The 18,556-nt window shown below is 37.6% G+C and overlaps 1 long non-coding RNA gene across 1 annotated transcript in view; it reads right to left on the bottom strand.

Annotated features, from left to right (window-relative positions):
- LOC122183803 overlaps nucleotides 1-18,267 on the bottom strand; it is a 61,581-nt gene extending 43,314 nt beyond the window's left edge. Inside the window, exon 1 of the long non-coding RNA XR_006180367.1 lies at nucleotides 18,249-18,267. This is a non-coding gene — a long non-coding RNA (uncharacterized LOC122183803). The remainder of the gene's footprint in view (nucleotides 1-18,248) is intronic.
- Between the last annotated feature and the right edge of the window lie 289 nt (nucleotides 18,268-18,556).

The following is an 18,556-nucleotide window of genomic DNA, read 5'->3' as shown; positions in this document are numbered from 1 at the left end:
GCAGGTACTGCTGCAAGTGAGGAAGCAGCAATTTGGAATACTAAGAAACAAAAGTTAGGGCAAGACTTTGTGTCAGCTCAGAGAATTAATTCAATTATTCTGTTCTCAGCTATGTACCCAGTTTCCAACTAGGTGACAAATCATGTTATATGTTTAGCAGTCCTATATTTCCACTGACAACTCCAAATCTAAGGACACAAAACAGTGAAATCTCTATGTCATTCTTCTCCAAAGTAGCTCTGGAATTCAGAAGCAATGTCTTCTCTCTCCACAAAGTGATTTCTTTCAGTGCCACACTAATTTTCGCCTATTTATTTGTCATCCACTGCTACATAATTCTCAAAAAAAAATTAGCAAGTACTCAGTCATGACCCTGTGCAGAAGAAGCACTTCTTTTGTAGCTGCAAATCTCCCTTGAAAAATGGTCAGCTTTTCTGTTTTTCACATCTCAGCAAGTAGCTGACTTGTACATCAGTTTCTATAAGCAATTTAAGAACAGACGTTCATACCACAGAATGATGTTGTATGCGTTCTATAATTGTGGAGCTTAGCTAAATTCATATAAGGACAGTATCAGTGTAAATATAGGTCTATAGGTCATGTTTCTGGCAATATTATTCAAATATTGGTTTGTGCCAGTAAATTTGTCTGTTAAGGACAAATTGGAATTCAGTTTTTCATTTCTCTTCTATAATCTGTACATCAGAATCGCATTTCCACAATCTCTGCTGATCACAAAGCGTAAAAGCAGCTACCACAAGAATACTGTATTTTTGTACAGCATATTAATCAAAGACTGGTGGACAGAAGAAACTAGTCAAGGGATGCTACGAAGAAGAGTCGAGAGAGCTGGGTTCATTCAGTGTGGAAAAGAGAAGGCTCCAGGGAGACCTCATTGCAGCCTTCTTGTACTTGAAGGGAGCATACAAGCAGGAAGGAGACTTTTTTTTTTTTTTTTTTTTTTTTTTTTACAGAGGTAGAAAAGGGGAAATGGTTTTAAGTTAGAAGAGGAGATTATTTTTGCTAGATATTAGGAGGAAGTTATTTACTCAGAAGCTGGTGAGGCCGTGGCATAGACTGCCCGGCGAAGCTGTGGATGCCCTTATCTCTGGAGGCGTCCAAAGTTAAGCTGCATGGGGCCCTGGACAGTCTGAGCTGGAGGGAGGTATCTGCCCTTAGCAGGGGAGCTGCAATTGGATAAGTCTCAAGGTCCCTTCCAACCTTAGTCATTCTATGAGATTTATGAACTATTCTTTAGAGGAAGTAGTTCCTACTGGTCAGGGAACCCACATGGCTGAGTTCTGTTGATACATATGAGAGCTAACTCAAGAGAACTGACTGAATTATGCAAAAGAACTGAAAGCTGTAAAGAATATTGCATAGATTATTAAAATAAAACCCAGGGAACTATGGTTGCAAGTACACTGAAAAATAGAACTGCTAATTCAACCTACATGTGAGAATACCCAGTGCAGAGGCTGATCTCAAGTGAAAAAAAATGTTGCAAATCATAGACAAATTAGTATGAATATTTATCAAATGTTTTAATTAAAATTATCAAGCTGTTAGCTTACGTTCCAAAAGAAAAATCAGAAGAGACAGCAGCCATGAAGCAGAAACAGTGTAGCAGAACAAAAACTCAGCTGGATCCCCCATCAGCAGCCAAGAAAAAAAAAAAAATACATCATGTGAGCATCCCACAGCCTTAATTCAATAATACTCAGAAAGCTCGCACATCCCAAAGGGTGCATGTTGCTTGAAAATGGAATTCATTAATGCTCAAGCTCAAAAATCAATACAGGAAACTCACTGAACCAAAAAGCATATGCCATGAGTCAAATTATCATTATAGATTGCTGTTTGCATATTTGTTTTCTTTTGTCAAGCCCAAGTGAACCATCTTATGTCAAATAGCTTTTGCTCTTAGAGAGCTCAACATTAAACTGGATATAATAAAAATGCAAAAACTGATTAAAAGACACCTTGCAACTTAATGCTGCAATGCGCTAAACTCTTTCTGCTAGTCGACTTGACTAGGGAAGAGCCTCTTGCGCAATATGACCCCTCCTTGTTGTGGATCATACCTCCTTCACTAGGAGAGGACATCACCAAGATATATCTGCTTGCAACATTAATACAACTTCAAGCAGTTATCAAAAAAGCCAAAATGAAATAGAATATGGTTTACAATTCATGTGGCACAGGAAAAACCCATAAAGCATAAGATTTAACAAAAGACACGTACAGTGAATTATTTTCTTGCATATTCTAATATATTTTGGCAGTGAAAAACCACCATAACTATATGTTTGGTGTAACATTTTCATGTAAGCAAATATATTTATACTTCAGCTTATCTGAAAACTGAATCTAAATGCAGTATTTGCTGATAAGATGACAGCTCCTTCTTGTCAAGCATGCTACAAATACACGACTACTACAGAGAACACATTAGACTACTAAAGAGAATGTAATTCAGAAATTTCATATATCAGGATTTCACTGTAGATGGGTATGAAGTTGAATTCTCAACTTGACAGACATTTCAAGTTACAAACTATATTGGTAAATACGAACTCCTTCATTAAGATAATTAATAACAAAACTTCCAATAGTAGGCTGTATAGATATTCTGTATTACTGATGTTTACTTAATGGTGATTACAAGATATGCAATACTAATTCATTAGTTTTAATGGATATTGCAAATTCTCACTACAACCAAGTCTCAGCTCTGCGGCACAACGTTGGAGCTGGGAGGAATCCATAAATGCTATCTTCTATTACTGTAAATAGAAAGACTTTCTTATGAGTTCAGTTTGATGGGCAGTCTGTTTGCAATTACATCCTACATAAATTATAGATGCAGAAGCCACGATTAATCAGCCACTATAGTCCTATTAAAAAGTAACTGCACTGAAAGGTAAAACTAAATTTGCAGACAGATCCCTACTGCTTAAGCCTCACATTTTATTCCAGAAGCAAAGAAGTGGTTCCATTATTAAAAAGTGCCAGCACAAAAGATTCTTAGAATGAGAAACTTTATCAGAAATGAAAATGCAGGATATTATTCCTTTTCTTTTCATTTTGTCTTCAACTGCTAAGGAAAACATACTATTGTGTTTTGTTTGATTTCTCTGTGTCTCAAAGTAAATACTGTTCTAGATTCATAAACAGAATTCATAAATCATTTAAGGCACAATCTATAATAAGTTCCAACATCTTTAATTTCCTTCCATCTTCCTCTGAGCTCTGCAAAGGTTTTCATTCTGCAACTACTGATTTTCCAGACTAAGTATTTTATTTGCCATTCAATTATTAGGTTATTTTTGCCACGATCACGAAAACTGTAAATTCTGGCTCTCAAACCCCAAGGCTATTAAGAGACTGGACAGCTAATATCTGATAACAGAGTTTGCCTTCTTCTATAGCACTTAATATGTTCTTGCCCTAAACCCTGAAGGGCTACAACTATATACTACCCATTTATAACACCCATCTTACGTGAATTTTCTACAAAAGAATACTATGAGTCAGCTCTTTCCTCTTCAAAAAATAAGTTCTAAAGTTCCTTACCTCCACCAATCCAGAAAGACAGACCTGTGTAGTTAACGAGCAAAGTGAGTACTACCAACACAGCACTTTTTCTTGTTGTTGCCAAATCAACTTGGCATAAGTGTATCAGTTCTAAACAAATCATCTTGATTTAAACTTATTAAAATTGCTTGTTATACCTCTCAGTTGTTTGGAGAGGGTTTCCTCTGTTGCATCTTTACTTATTTTATTGCCTCATAAAGTACCTATACAGGCATTTAGAGCATTGACAGACAGTATCAACTATACGTACAGATTGTCAGAAAGACTTATCAATAACAATCTTTATCAATGAGACCACTTATGATTTGCAGCTCGCTTTCTGGGCTTTACCTATTTTGCTCTAACAGTTTTAAAAGAAAGCCAGCATTATAACATCTTGATGTTATGTTAAAAAAAAAAAAAAAAAAAAAACACCCTTAAACAGAAACCAGAGAAAACGGATTGCGTCAGATCACCCAAAAACCAGTAAAGAATAGTGTCCCATTGCATGAGTTTGGGGACAGATCTTTAATCCCTAGTCTATAGTTACAGAGCTGTGGTTATAAATCATTTGCATCAAAGTATATAAAATTCATGTTTGCCATGTCTCAAAGTCCATGGGACAACTCATATTTCAACTGTAAATGGCTACCCAAACACCTCCATTGGGTTAGTGCCTGTTCTACAGAGAAGCAAATCTGAATTAGTACAACAACAACATTAATGCACCAATTTTTGGTATTTTAAGTCCAGAACAAAATTACATTTTGCTAAAAGCTAACACCAATGACATTTAGTAAAATGCTAAGCATGTATTAGAACATTTGCTTGATTGTCATTGATTTTATTTCTTTTCATTCCTAACTTACTTTTGATGACTGCCTAATAATAAGCTAGATAAAGAGAGAAACATTTCTGTTTATCAAGCAAATCCTTACGTGCCTTCCTTCTCCAACATTATGAAATTAAAGCCAGGGAGTGAATGCTATGGGCAAACTGGTAAAGTGTGTTTATTTCCTCTGAAGAAAAAAAGTCAGCAGAAAAGTGAACTACATGTACACATATTATGAAGCATTAACATGGCTTGCAATTCTAGAACTGTTTAAAAAACTGCCTTTGGTATTCACAGACTACTTGCTTCTGAATATATATTTATGTGGATATATGCATATCTTCACTTTCCCAGCAATAAAGCTAAATAAATGAAGTCTATTTTTATAAATAGATCAGAAAGTCTTCCATTGCATTTCTTTGCAGTGTAAAAGGGAAGTTGCTGCATGAAGAAAAGACGATAGAATCATTTTCCAATTTTTGTATATCACAATACCTGGCTATTTCTCTCACAAAGCTGTCAACCATCAGCCCCAACAGACAGGAGGAGGACTAAGGTGACTGAGGCTGAGCTTCAATTGGTTCACAAAGCTATTCACTCAATCCATCTAAAAAAAGAGCTGGCAGTAACTCATCCATACTGGTTGCTCTTCATTTCACAGTTGGTGAAAGGAGCAGCCAAGGAGAAAAGCCCTCAAAAGACAGAACACTGTTCTGACAGAAGGAAAGCAGCCCTGCTCTCCTACCGTGCAATCCCCCACAGCACAGCAACCTCCTGTTTGAATAAGGAGCGTAAAGGAGGCCTTTTCTGGGGAGGGTCTTGAATGCAATCTGCATGCTTACCAGGACAGCATTTTTATAATGTCTGGACACTGCTGACAGCCATCTATGGCAGCTTGATAGCAAAAGTCAAAGCAGCATTTCTTCAGCTCATTGAATAGCGAGTGTAAGCTAAAACCACCGTTGGGATGTTTTACTGTTATAGTAGAGTGATGGATTCAATATCGGCAAGTGGAAGAGAGAAAGAAAATTTGTTGGCTTTTTTGTTTTTGTTTTTGTTTTTTTTCATGAAACGATCCACTCAGCAAGCCTCAGAGTCACAAGGAACAATACAGAGCAACATTTAAATGCCAGAGGAAATGCCATCTTCCCCAGTTTTCAAGCATCACAGGTACTCCAGACCACTTACCTAACCATGACAGAATTTCATGGACCAACAGCACAGCAAGGTAAATGGCACATAGGAACCAAGCCATGAACTAATGAAATTCAGGTGTCTATAAATCTACAGTGAATGAATTTTACAGATCCTTAGTGGCCATGCACTTGGTTACAATCCCACCTCAAACTGCTCCCAGACATCCCATGTTCTGAGCTTGCACTGCTGCAGGCACCTGTGCATGTATGTAACATCCATGCAAAGGTTAACCCCACTAAAATTCACAGCACTAATAGCATTATTAGCTTAAAAAAAAAAAAAAAAAAAAAAATCAAAGCTGGCCCTTGATATGGACAGGCAGCTGATATTAGAAGAATTTCCTTCAGTAATTTCTAGGCAAGCAAAAAAAACATCAGACATTATCAACACATGCATGATGAAAAGCATGAAATCGCAGAACCTCTCACACGAAAAATAAGAAGTGGAATACAGAAACAGTTTTTGAATTAGGCCCACTTACATCATTAGCCTTAACGCCACAAGAGATCTTGTGTGCAGTAGTTTTGCACTTCTAAATTACGAACTATTGCTGCGTCTCTTGCAGCTTACAAGAAAATAAACTTCTAAAACACCTAAATGTTTTTTGAATTAGCAAGTGCACATTCCTAAGTTACTTTATGGGAAAATGAAAACAACCCCCGTTGTTGTCAGCACCAGTCTTCAGAACTATAGACTAAGAAGTTTTGTGCACCAAAGGCATTTTCAGCTCACGTAGTTCAAAGACGTAAGGTCTGCTCTGCTTTCATGGCAGGCAGGCAAAACCTTTCCACTGATTTTAATAGAACTTGAATTTAGTCCACAGAGAGACACAAACTGATGCTTTTTAGCACTACTAGCAATAGCATCTGCCACTATATTTCTTATGAAAAGAAAGGCTATGCAATACCTTTGAGATATCTGAAACAAGCTGTTAACGTGCAAGCTTTCAATCTTTACTAGAAAACTGTTTGCAATTCCAAAGTTAAAGCCAGTAGCATACGCAAGTTCAACCTTAATACTGTCAGATGTCAAAATAAGCATCTATCTGTTAAAACTCTTACAAGTACAACCACTCAAATTCAAATGCTGCTAATTAAAGAAAAATGTCTGAAGTGCATTTAATGCTAGGAAAGATAAATGAAAATGCAAGAACGGTGTTTATTTTTTGAAACTCAAGCTATGTTTATTTGATCACAACTGGATTGGGGATGGAAGTGATGTAGTATTAATCAGAACAAAAAAGTACTATTGAAATAATGCTGATAGTCTAATCACAATCCACAAAGGGCAAAGACAAAGCTCAGACATGGCACCTACCATTTATTTGTCAGAGCCTTCCCCCAGTAATTACTAGCAGAGTTTGTTCTAACCCACAGGCATGATATGTCTCTCAGAAGATTGCATTTACTCCAATATCTGCTTATAGAGTCTATCAAAATGCAAGTCTTTTATGTCTGACTTTTCACAAATTGCATTTGTTTTAGGATTAAAATGGGGAATTATTCTGTCCTTAGATAAAAGGATTTGACACTTGTCTTTGCTCACCATAACACTCTGCAACATTTAGGCAGTAATGACTTGCACTGTACAATCTTTTCAAGCCCTGTAAAGCTTGAGTTGAGTCAATCTATCTCAAATTGAGAATACACAATAACATTTAACTACACAGCACATCAGTACATGCTATTTAAATTGCAAACTGTACAACATGTTATTGTAAAACATATTGTTCATGTCAGATATGAGTGTACATGAGAAAAACCTAACGATTTTTTGTTTTCTTTTTTTTTGTTTGTTTTTAACTTTTTAGAGACTGTACAGCCACAGTTTGACTGTAACAGAATAAAGGAAGAGTGGTCAAAGAAGTGCAAAGATACCTCTTGTCCAGGAAGTTGCAATCTCACAAGATACCTGTGAGTTACTCTAGAAAAGCTAAAATGCTTAACTATCTGCCAGGATTAGAATAAAGACACAGTGCATTTGTGATTTTTATTTGCTTTTTTTTCCCCTTTTATAGCAATAATTACATGAGGAAATGGGAATTTTAAGTACTCGTGATCCACCATGCAGTGAAGCTGTAGCTTGCCTCGCTGCATCTACCTTTCCCTGCAACTTTTTACCTTCTCTCTCTACCACCAGCGTTCAGACTTAACTAATTTATGTTCTCCAAAAAATAAGTACAGTAAATAAATTTTGAGAAGGAAAGAAAAATGTCAAGCTTCCTCATCAGGAGTCTTTATCTCAAGATTAGAACATCCATCTGCCTTCTATATCTGACCAAGTTTTATTTGCAAGCAAATATGCTGGGAACACTTCTGCACTACCATTGCTGTAGCCATCATTTCCCCTGAACTTTAACTGCATATGATTGTCTCAGTAAAAAAAATATAACTATTAACAAACCTGCTCTCTGGATAGGCTACCCTTATGAACAGTTTCCTGTCACTGGATTTGTGTGTGTGCAGAATTGCTTGCTCTGAGAATATTTTCATGTAATTATGTAAAAATGACTGGCTAAAAAGCCTGTGGACTCAATATTCCTCTGCCTCTTACTTTTCATGGTTGCCAAGGCCAGATCTGGGGCCCAAAAGCCATGGAAAGATTTCCAGTGTATTTAATGGGTTTTGGTTTGGGCTTCAGCCTCTCCCTTACAGAATGTAAATCTCACTTGAATCATACTGGCAGCCTTTTAAATTGACTGTACATAAACTGGAGAATAAAATTCCCTAGTCTTTGAAAATCAGTTCTTACACACATTAGATGGCTTTGGAAATATGTTTGCTGTGCAAGTATTTAGTGCCTGTATGTCATTTTACCAAGCTAAATAGAAACAGAGAGGTTTATCAGGATGCAACAACAAGGGAAGCAAAACCAGTTACTCCATGAGAACTTATCTTCCCAAGGCAGCTGGCTACCACCCCTTCCCCTGCACAAGGTAAATGGGAACAAGATGCCTATCTGCAAGATATAAGAATACGATTAATACACCAAGTAATAGGAAAAATAAAGATGAAAGGATGAAAGGTAGAAGGTGAAGAGACAGTAAAGACAAAGAATCAGAAATCAGTGTTGAATGCAGAAGACCACATAGGAATGCTTTAGAATAAACAGTATGTTAAAAGCCATATACAGTATCAGCATATTATCTAAAAAAGATGTTATACACTCCAGTACTTGAACACAAGATTCTCCTAACAGGTATCTTGAAACATTGCTCATTCCCTCTTAACAATATTTATACTCTGAAATTAAGGAGAAATTTAAAGTATCACAAGATTCATCATAATTTTTTCTATATTCTCACTCCTCTTTTGCCACTCCCACTTCATTTCAGAAGTAAAGAGCTAATCTCTAAAACGAGGCATCTGACTTGTTGCATCACAGTACAGGTTGCAATTCAATAGCAGTTGAAGGTATAAAGACCACACCAGTATGGACAATCCTGAAAAATATCAAAAGATCTAGACACCTAACAATTCATCTGTACAACAGAGATCCTCATTTAACTCATTTTTATCAGTGTAGTGAAGTTTTGGGCAGGTTCCTTCACCACAGAGCAAGCTGTGCAAATTAGTTAATCAACTGTAAAGAACAAAATACTCACAGTAAGAGAAAACACCACCACAGCTCAACATTCAACAGTTATCAGAAGCACCGGTCACATTTGCAAGGGGGAAAGGAGAGTCCACTATTCTACAGGTCAGCAGGAGGCATTTTATTATAGGGGAAATTTTAAAATGGACTACCAGGTTTGGAGATCAACCGGAGGATAAGAATCAAATAGCAGAGAGGAAAATTACACAACATGCTAAGTGTTTCCTCTGCCAGGCTCCCAGCTTTGACACAAACATGGTGCAGCAGTACTATCCCAACAGCTGACAGCAGGATTACTAAAAAATTATTCTAACATCACCCCAGACAGGCAACATGGGTGGTGGAAATACTGCTTGAGACTTGTTCTTAGAGAGTACCCGGTTTCCTTGTGGAACAAATGGTGTACCAAAGAGTTCTTCAGGTTTTTATAGGAATGTATTTGCCTAATATTGTCTTATCTGTAATGCTTACTAATAATTACTGGCAAACTAGCCAATTTTACCTCAAGGTAGAGTATTAATTGTTAAGAAAGCTCTCAATGAATTGATGTGTATTACTCCTCTGAATATTGGATGACTCCAACACAGAAGCATCCTCTGCTGACTAGTAGAGGCATGACTTTGGAGATAGATTCACTTGAAAGCCACTGAGTGGGACAAGTCAATGTGACAGAAGGGGTTTGAAAACAGAATTCAAGTGCAGCCTCTGCTGCCATCAGTTTACTAGCAGACACTGTCCCATCAACCTATGGCTACTCAAACTGTTCATTACTTCAGACAGGCAAAAATTAGAGTTTGGACATCATGTAAAAAAGTGTAATTTGAAAGTATATATATAACCACAGACAATGTAACTAGCTTCTATAGGTTCAACAGTACAATGATGTTGGTTGCTCTGGAAGTAATGCCTCCTATTTGTTTCCTAGAAAACTACAACAGATACAAGGAGTGTAATAACACTATATTATAGAGCAAGTTCTCACCTACAAAATAGTCTCAGAATAGTCACCACCCTTAGCTATGCATTTTCAGTGATAAATAAGAGCCTGCATACTATCATTGTAAAAGTCTTCACCAGAGGAAATGACCCCGTGTTGCTGTCACCTCTGCTGAAACGCATCACCCACTCATGTGCTTCACTGTGCACATATCCAGTGTTCGGGCTCTATAAACAATCAGCAAGTGTCAATGCATATTGTTTTTTTCCCCCCCACATAAAGGAATTCAATTCCACATCTTTGCTTCATACACACATCCATGTCAGATGCCATTTTGTCAGAATGACCCACTGCTACCATTTGTCACATGGCAATAACATGTAAAAGATTACTGGTGGGAAGGTTCAACCTCTACTGCCATCCCACCAATATCTGTCTCTGACATTATGTGCTAGCATATTAAAATAGGAGGAATTACTTTTGGAGTAGTCCTCATACACACCATACAAGAATTAGTAAAGCTGTGAAGACAATTTAAAAGCAAACACTTTGAAAAGACCTGTCTTACTTAGATTTCATGCATTAAGTTACAGTTTTGCAATACTCATTCCTTGGCTTCAATACAGAACAACATAAACTCAAGCATAATTTAGTTACAAGAGAAATGACCTGCAGATCATGCATTCAACCACAATGACCATTTTCATTATTAGCTGTTAGGTACGTTATTTTCTTATTTTTAAAATAGAGTTCTTTCCCACTTTAAAGGAGAGAATGGCTATCGCGATTTTTTTCCAGTAAGGTAAAAACATGTATGAAATCTCCTATCGACTAATTCAACTTTCTGCAAACTCTCAGATTGGAAGGCATAAAACTATACACCTTAACGCCTTCCATATCTGTCCCTAAGAACACACAGTTTTAAGGTGGTCTCTTAGAATCAGAGTTAAATTTCCTCAGACACCTTTTTCCCTGGCATCTAATTTCTTGCCTTGAGATACATTCAATGGAAATGAAAGCATTTACTATTAAGACTGATGCCATTACTTGACCTCTATTTTGTCTCAGCTGGACTTAGACATCTAAGCAATAGCTGTTGCTTAACACTACCTCTTGCTTCACAACTTCCAGATTATCTAGATCAGTGCAAGATTTGGATTGCAATGAATTTTTTCTTTTGTCCAAATTAGCCAAAAAAAACCATTGTTTCATTACAAGATTTTCTTCTCCTTCCTTACACTAAAAATAACAACAACCAACACCATGTGGTTTAGCTTCCAAATCTCAATTAAGAAAATTATTCAGCTGTCTAAGATACTTTCTGATCCATCAAAATGGCTACAATTAAAACTCCTGACCCAAATGAGATTATGGCAAGTTCAGATAACAGGAGTTTGATAAAGTCCAGATCCAAGAGCTGCTCCTTCTGACAATTACACTAGGACAGTTCACAAAAATATTAAAGGTCCCACTTTCTCAGATTATACATTTAATATCTCTGGACTTCCAGAGTTCCAAATGGTGATATTAGTGAGAGGAACAGCAAACTAGAGGTGTCACATTTTCAGCAGTGACAAAAACCTAACAGCAGTTGGCTGCTGTTCCTGGATTTTAAACCTTAATGAGTTATCACCATGCCCCTTTTCGTAGTTTCAAGTCAATGCAGCTCATGCTAAAAACAACAAAAAAATAAAGCCACACACACACACAAAGACAAATCCTACTTCGCTTTTTAGGAATAGCAACACACCCTACAAAAAGTGTGTCTCAATGTCAGGGAAACCTCAGCTGGAGTCTGTTTTGTATCAAGTAGGAAAGAGGGTAAAGGCAGGAATGAGAACCAATAAGCAGCTTTGAATGAAGCAGTGCTAGTCATGAATGAGCACTGAAGAATTTAGTCTGATGGTCTACAGAGATAGCTAGAAAGGAACACAAACAAGATGTTTCAGTAGGTAGGATACCCATTGCTCCCCGTGTGTTATGAATGCAATTTAGATACAGCACTCTACATAACTATGTATCAAGTGGACCAGGCTGCCAACCAAGCCTTTTCCAACATTAATATCAACAAAAGGTTGGGCAAATGTCTATCAGCCAGTATCCACATGTCACAGCTCCGTACTTGGGACACAGAATAGCCTTTCCAAAGTCTCTTCCTTCCTTGCAGAGAATCGCAACATTCACTGCAACTCTTCCTTGCATTTTCACAAGGTAAGCTCCCTTCCCTCAAGTTTCCAAAGATCATTTTAAGTAGCTCCAGAAGTAATAGATATAACTTAAGCACATGTATCCTAAATAACTTAGAATCATAGAATCATCAAGGTTGGAAATGACCATTAAGATAATCTAGTCCAACTTGCCCATGGTTGAACAGTTGTGGCTGAAGCTTAATGAAGAAATTTGCCATTGTAAGTTTGATTGCTTACTACAACATGTTTTGAAGCTACATGGAAGAAAAAGGTACAAATTCAAAATAATTATTTGGAATAAGTCATTTACAGGGAGGAATTCAAAAAGCCTGTATCCCACGGAGCCTGGATTTTTCACATGTTGAAATCTAAATTTACTCAAGTTTTTTTTTGTTTTTTTTTGTTTTTTTTGTTTTTAATATCTTGAGATGATGCGTATGGGGGTAGAGAAAAGCATCAAGCCTTACTCCTGCAAATACTGTCAGATCTCATCTTAAATTCACTATGCTGTTAGGATCAATAGTTCCTTGCTCAGCATCTCTCTAATAAAGCAGCTGAAACAGACAACCTTTGAAGAGTGCCATCCCTCTCAGCCTTTCCAAAATGAAGGCAGAAGCACAGTAAGCCATTTATATTTATTACTACTTTTCTGTGAGTAGCATTTCAGAGTACATATATTAGTCTATTTTAATTACAGTGTATTGTTGTAGTTTATATGATGTACTGTCACATACACTGCCACCCTTCTGCCACCCTTTTTAAGAGTTCTCTGAAATCAATCTGATCAGTGACACATGAAAATTCTCCAATAGGTCAGCATGTAGGTGTTTATAACCAGCATTAATCTCAAACATTTGAGCATTATCAGTTCATTAAAAATGAGTGAAAGTGAAGTAGCATGATGAAAGTACAGACTTCTCATGTATTCTGGCATGAATAAATAAACCTCCCATTCAAGACAATGAGAACACCATTACGGAAAAAAGGAAATAGGATTTGATTTACAATGGATAACAACAAAAGACATAACTGGAAGTGTAATACTCCCCCTTGGTCTCAAAATGGAACTGGACACCTACCATGCTGGATACTTTACTAACACTATAATGTTACAGTCCCTGATCTAGAGACCTTTCATGGTAACTGTAGAAACAGAGACCACAAATGAATCTACTAAACAGATGGCAGCAATCAGAGCGATGGATGATGGGCAAATCCATAGCACTATAAAAGACTGAAGTATTTTCAGTTCTGCTTAAAGGGTAGCCATTAAGTACAAACTCACAGGCTACAAGGACAAGTCACAGCCTGTCCCTTCTACAACCGGTAGCAGGAGGCAATGCTCCTCCAGTGAGCCCTACGGACCACTGACCCAAAACAGAGACACTTAACGGTGAAATAAGGGCCGGGGCACAAGCACAATGCCCCATGCACAAAAACAGAACAGCAAGCGCAGGTAAGTTTTTCTTTGCCTCTTACATCTGCAGATCGGGCAGGCAGAGTTTCACCCCACCCTCAGCACAGCACAGTCTTTCACACATAGGCTTAACTTCCTTTTCTTTTTCCCCAGTTTTCATACTTGTTTTTAATCAAATATTCACACCTTGTTAGCAAGCAAGTAGAAGAAACAGACTTTCAGACAGACAGACAACATTAAAAACATCTGAACTCCGGCCGCATAGCCACTAAGGACAGGGCTGCTGGTTACTGCAGTCCCAGGGGACTTGCTTCCTGGAAGAAGCAATCTTTTCCTCTCTGTCTGGAGTCTGCACTCTTGGACTTCTTTCTTCGATGATTTGTTCCCTTCCACAAGAAGTTGCAATGTTTTTAGTATCTGTTCTCTGACATACCTATGTGCCTGCACCTGACACAAATGAGTTCATATTGTATTTTAGTCAACAGAATTTAAATGTGACTATACAAAATCTGCACGGCAACTAATGAGAATACAAGCAATTTTCACAGCTTACTTTCTTCTGTGTTTACAGCCTGTTTGTTTCCTGAGTGCCTCCTCTGGGTGGAGGAGAAGGGCATAATTAAACTTTAAACTTTTCTTTATTAATTTCAGTTAACAGTTCCACAGAGAGGAAAAGTGATCTTTTCTGGAATGACTGTAATTTATTGCCTTCTCACTCTGATGTTGCCTACTGTGAGGGGAAAGCTGTAAAATAATGCGTGTGAACAGACTCAGGGCACATGGAGACATCCTTCCCCAGGCTCCCAGAAGCAACCTCTCATTTTATAGGCAAGCAGAACATATCTCTGGGTCCTCACAGTCCAACTAATTTCCATTTTCCCAGCCCAATGAACATTTCTCTCTGACCACTTTATGTGGTCACCTAAGAGAAGCTTTGACATACAAGATATCACCCAAATACAGCATTAGTTTTTTCATTCTGAACTTCCATTCTTGAAGTCTGCAGCTCAGACCAAGGCAATAATACAGCTGAGCTCTTAGAAAACGGGTCTCCTCTCAGCAAAAATTGCCCCTGTAATTGGTGTCACTCATGCTGCCACAAAAGAATCAAAAATAAGAGGTGGCAAAGCTTAGCACATCACCTAGTGTACTCCTCTGCAAGTTTGTTATTGTTCTCTGCACTTTTTCCACACAATTTGACAAGACTTACTTAAAAATGCCCAAAGCAATCAAGTTTGAACATCTTCCCTTGAGAGACAAACCCAGGTTGTAAGAGATTTCACTGTCTGGATAAGTTCCCTGATATTAAAATCTAAATTTCTCCTCTTAATAATTTCCTCTCATTATTTTTTTCTTCATACCCATTGTCAAACTCTTCCTCTTCATACAGTGCTACATCCTTCCATTAGATAAAAGCACCATCTCTTACTCTTTCCTAATTTAACTGCCACATTTTCCACTTCATTTTTGTGCCTCTTGGCAACAGAGCCAAAAAATGAATTTAGCTTAATTTTAAGTCTCTACACCCATTAGCACTATGTGGGGAGATGACTTGTGCTGCTGTTATGCACTTATGTTGCCAGTTTGGAGGCCAGTGTGAACACAGTAATTTACCTAAATAGTTGTAAAGAGATTCCTTAAAATCATAGAAATATTTATTTTCAAACCCTTTCCTGAAAAAATGAGTCAGATCAGTACAGGGTATACAGCAAATTTCATCTGTTTGTAAAGCATGGAAATTACATGGGAAAGGAGGGCAAAGCCACACAGAGCTACAGCAACATGGAAGGCAACTCTAGATTTCACGCTCGCTTGATTTGCTTTGTGTACATAATATGCTTTAATTCAGAATCTGCTTAATGTTTAAAAAAAATACATAACACTATCAATAGTAGCTCCTTAATCATTTTCAGTATCCAATATAATATCTAGCCAAAAAGTATTGCTAAAATTTTGTAGTTGGTGGTTGGTAAATAGTACATGATACATTTAGATACAGAGCACTCATTTAATGAATTTACCATTCTAAAAGATGGTAAAGATAACAAAAAGCATATGAGGGCATTTGCATTCTGAATCCAGCAGAGCTACACATCTAGCAATCAAGCTCATGAGCATGCTCTAGATGACAAAAAATACATTAGAGTACCTTGAAAAGGCCTGCAAGAAGATCTGATAAACTTGGTTTTGTCAGCTGTAATTCAACAACAGTTTTGTAAGTAGTTGAAACACCCCAGACCAGATAAGCATTGTACCTGAGGGCATAATCAGTGGATGTAAATAGATAACAAGTAGGACATAATCTCAAGAACTATGCTTCTACAACTATATTGGAACAAAATCTTGTATATTACATCAAAATGCAATTTTCAGAAAAAATAGCAAAAGAGTGCAAGTTGCCTGCCTTAGTGTAAGATAACAAAATCACAGCAGGTGCTGGCGCTGAGAGCAGACCATGATTAAGGGCAAGAGCACACGGGTTTCATAATGCTGACGTTCCCCACCAGCTAAAGGGCCACTTAGAGCCACCTGGGGTAGACTGCAGCCCCAGTCTCAGCTGAGTTCTCAGCAAATTCTTTGTTCAAAAGAGAGTCAAATCTCTTGACTGTTACATAGCAGTATGAGCGATAAGACTATCTTGCTTTCCAACTCACAGTATAACTGCAAGAGTCAGGCATGGTCCTGCTTTTAAAATGTGGAAAAATGCAGTATCAGTACTAGGATAATGATTTTGGTTATATTGTGTTACATAGCAGGCATAAAGCTCGATTCTCAGAAACGCTGCTATAATTTCAAGTTAAAGGATTTCAAATATACATAAGTAGCACAAGTTATTTTTGCTTCTTGTTCATCAGCTCCAACTGACGTTAGCAGGAGGCATTTCCTGGCACTGAAAACATAACATCTCAAGTGTCTATTGTGTTAAAGCAGTGCAGTTCATGCTATCACACTTAAATCCAGAGTATTTTGTTCAGGGGTAGCTCTACTCACTTTCATCCCACTTTCTCCATACAAAGTGATATAGATCACTCACTGTGTAACGGTATATGGCCAACTCTAAAAGCACTGCTCGTCCCATAAAACCCAGCAGATGTTTATTTTTGCTATGAATAATAGAAGTTGGTTTTGCTTTGATTTGACAGTGCAGGGTCTCTGCTGTTTTCCTAGATTGCTTTGGCCTCATCTGAATTTAACATGTTTTAGCAGCTGTCTAGTGGGCTGGGTGATGGTTATCTAACCTATTTTTATCTTAAATTCTACAAATACAAAAATAGTACGTGGCAAAAGTCTGACATACCTAGCTAGCCCCAGCATAAGAAACAAAAGCCTTTTACTCTATTTGATGCTGAAATAGAAGTTTCAAACTTGAGTGGGGAAAAAAAAAAAAAAAAAAAAATGAAAACAGAACAAACTGTAATGAAAAGTCCATAGAAATGAAGCCAAACATTCTTATGAGCAAGGATGTTTCCACAACGCCTGCTATACATCTACTGGTGAAAACCTCAGCAAGCCCATGACCTGTTACAGCCCCACTTTCTATATATATACATATAGATAGATAGATCTATATATATATATGCCATTATCTTTTTCCTAATATTGACTCTGGAAAACTTAGTTGTCTCATAAAACATTTGTATTGCTTGCTTTTTTTAAAAAAAAGTGCAAGTTGATGTTCACGATAACAAAGGAAGCTTCATCAAATTTGCACTGCTGCACTGTGCTGCAAGATTTTGTACATCATGTTTCTCATAAATATAATTACATACAATGGATATACGCATCACAAATACAACAGGAATTAAACTTGCAGATTTTTTTCTAAATGAGTATTTAATAAATTTTATATTTGACTACAGCACAATATAGTCCCTTGCTAGAGCTGCAATACCTCAGGAAAGCTTCCTGGCAAGCGGAGTCTTTCCTCATGAATGTAGCATGATCTTAATCACAGCTAACAGATAAATTAAAAGTGTCAAAAGTTAGGGCAGCAGGGTAAGTGGATAGACGGGAAAAGAGTAATAACAAAGAACAGCAGGAACTGAAAAATATGTTTCCTTACATTAGAGATTTTTCCTGCTCTCTCAGTTTTTGTACTTCAGTCCTCCTGAAGCAACATGCACGTGCCTTGTTCAGCAGATAGATAGATGCTGTTAGAGGCACATTAAGCTGGCATTCAACTACACAATGGTGTACAAGCAAGGAAGGGCAATGTGACGCCAGGAGTGCCTCATAACAATGCCATTCACTGAATGGTTTCCTTTAACATCACCTACTTAATCTAAAGAAAATCTAAGCCTTAGAGGCAATACTTAGACGCTATTCCCTCTGTGGAAATTTGGAAAGCTACAACAACTCGCGTGCTTCCCTTTACTTGCACTGTTTCAGAAATCAGTTGAGAAATTGAAAGAAGATAAGCGTAAGGTTGGGCAGCAGCAAATACAGTTCCTTTAAGACCAAGAAAGGTAGCACTCACAATCCAGTAATAAAGAAAAAAGCGCTTACCTCTTTCTGAGGATTAGAGCTCGCCAAACTCTCCAGAGGACACCATCTCCAAGCAGAGACCTGCCCTCGCAGCTGCCAGCCCTTAAATGAGGTTAGGGGGCACAGGCAAATTGCTTCCACCTGTGCTCCCAGGGCTGGCTACACTCCTTCACCAGGTGCTCAATCACTGGTTCAGGCTGTGACCTAACGGTTCCCATACAGTAAGATAAATTAGAGATCCCCTTAGACTCTTGCTTGTAAAGAAATTTTGCACGTCAGAACTACTACTGCTGAATATCTGGCAGGGAAAATTTGCTAAACAGAGCAGT

The sequence above is a fragment of the Lagopus leucura genome, unplaced genomic scaffold, assembly GCF_019238085.1.
Source record: "Lagopus leucura isolate 7727_CA_CO unplaced genomic scaffold, USGS_WTPT01 Super-Scaffold_73, whole genome shotgun sequence".
NCBI lineage: Eukaryota > Metazoa > Chordata > Aves > Galliformes > Phasianidae > Lagopus > Lagopus leucura.
This window is presented reverse-complemented; position numbering and strand designations above follow the sequence as displayed.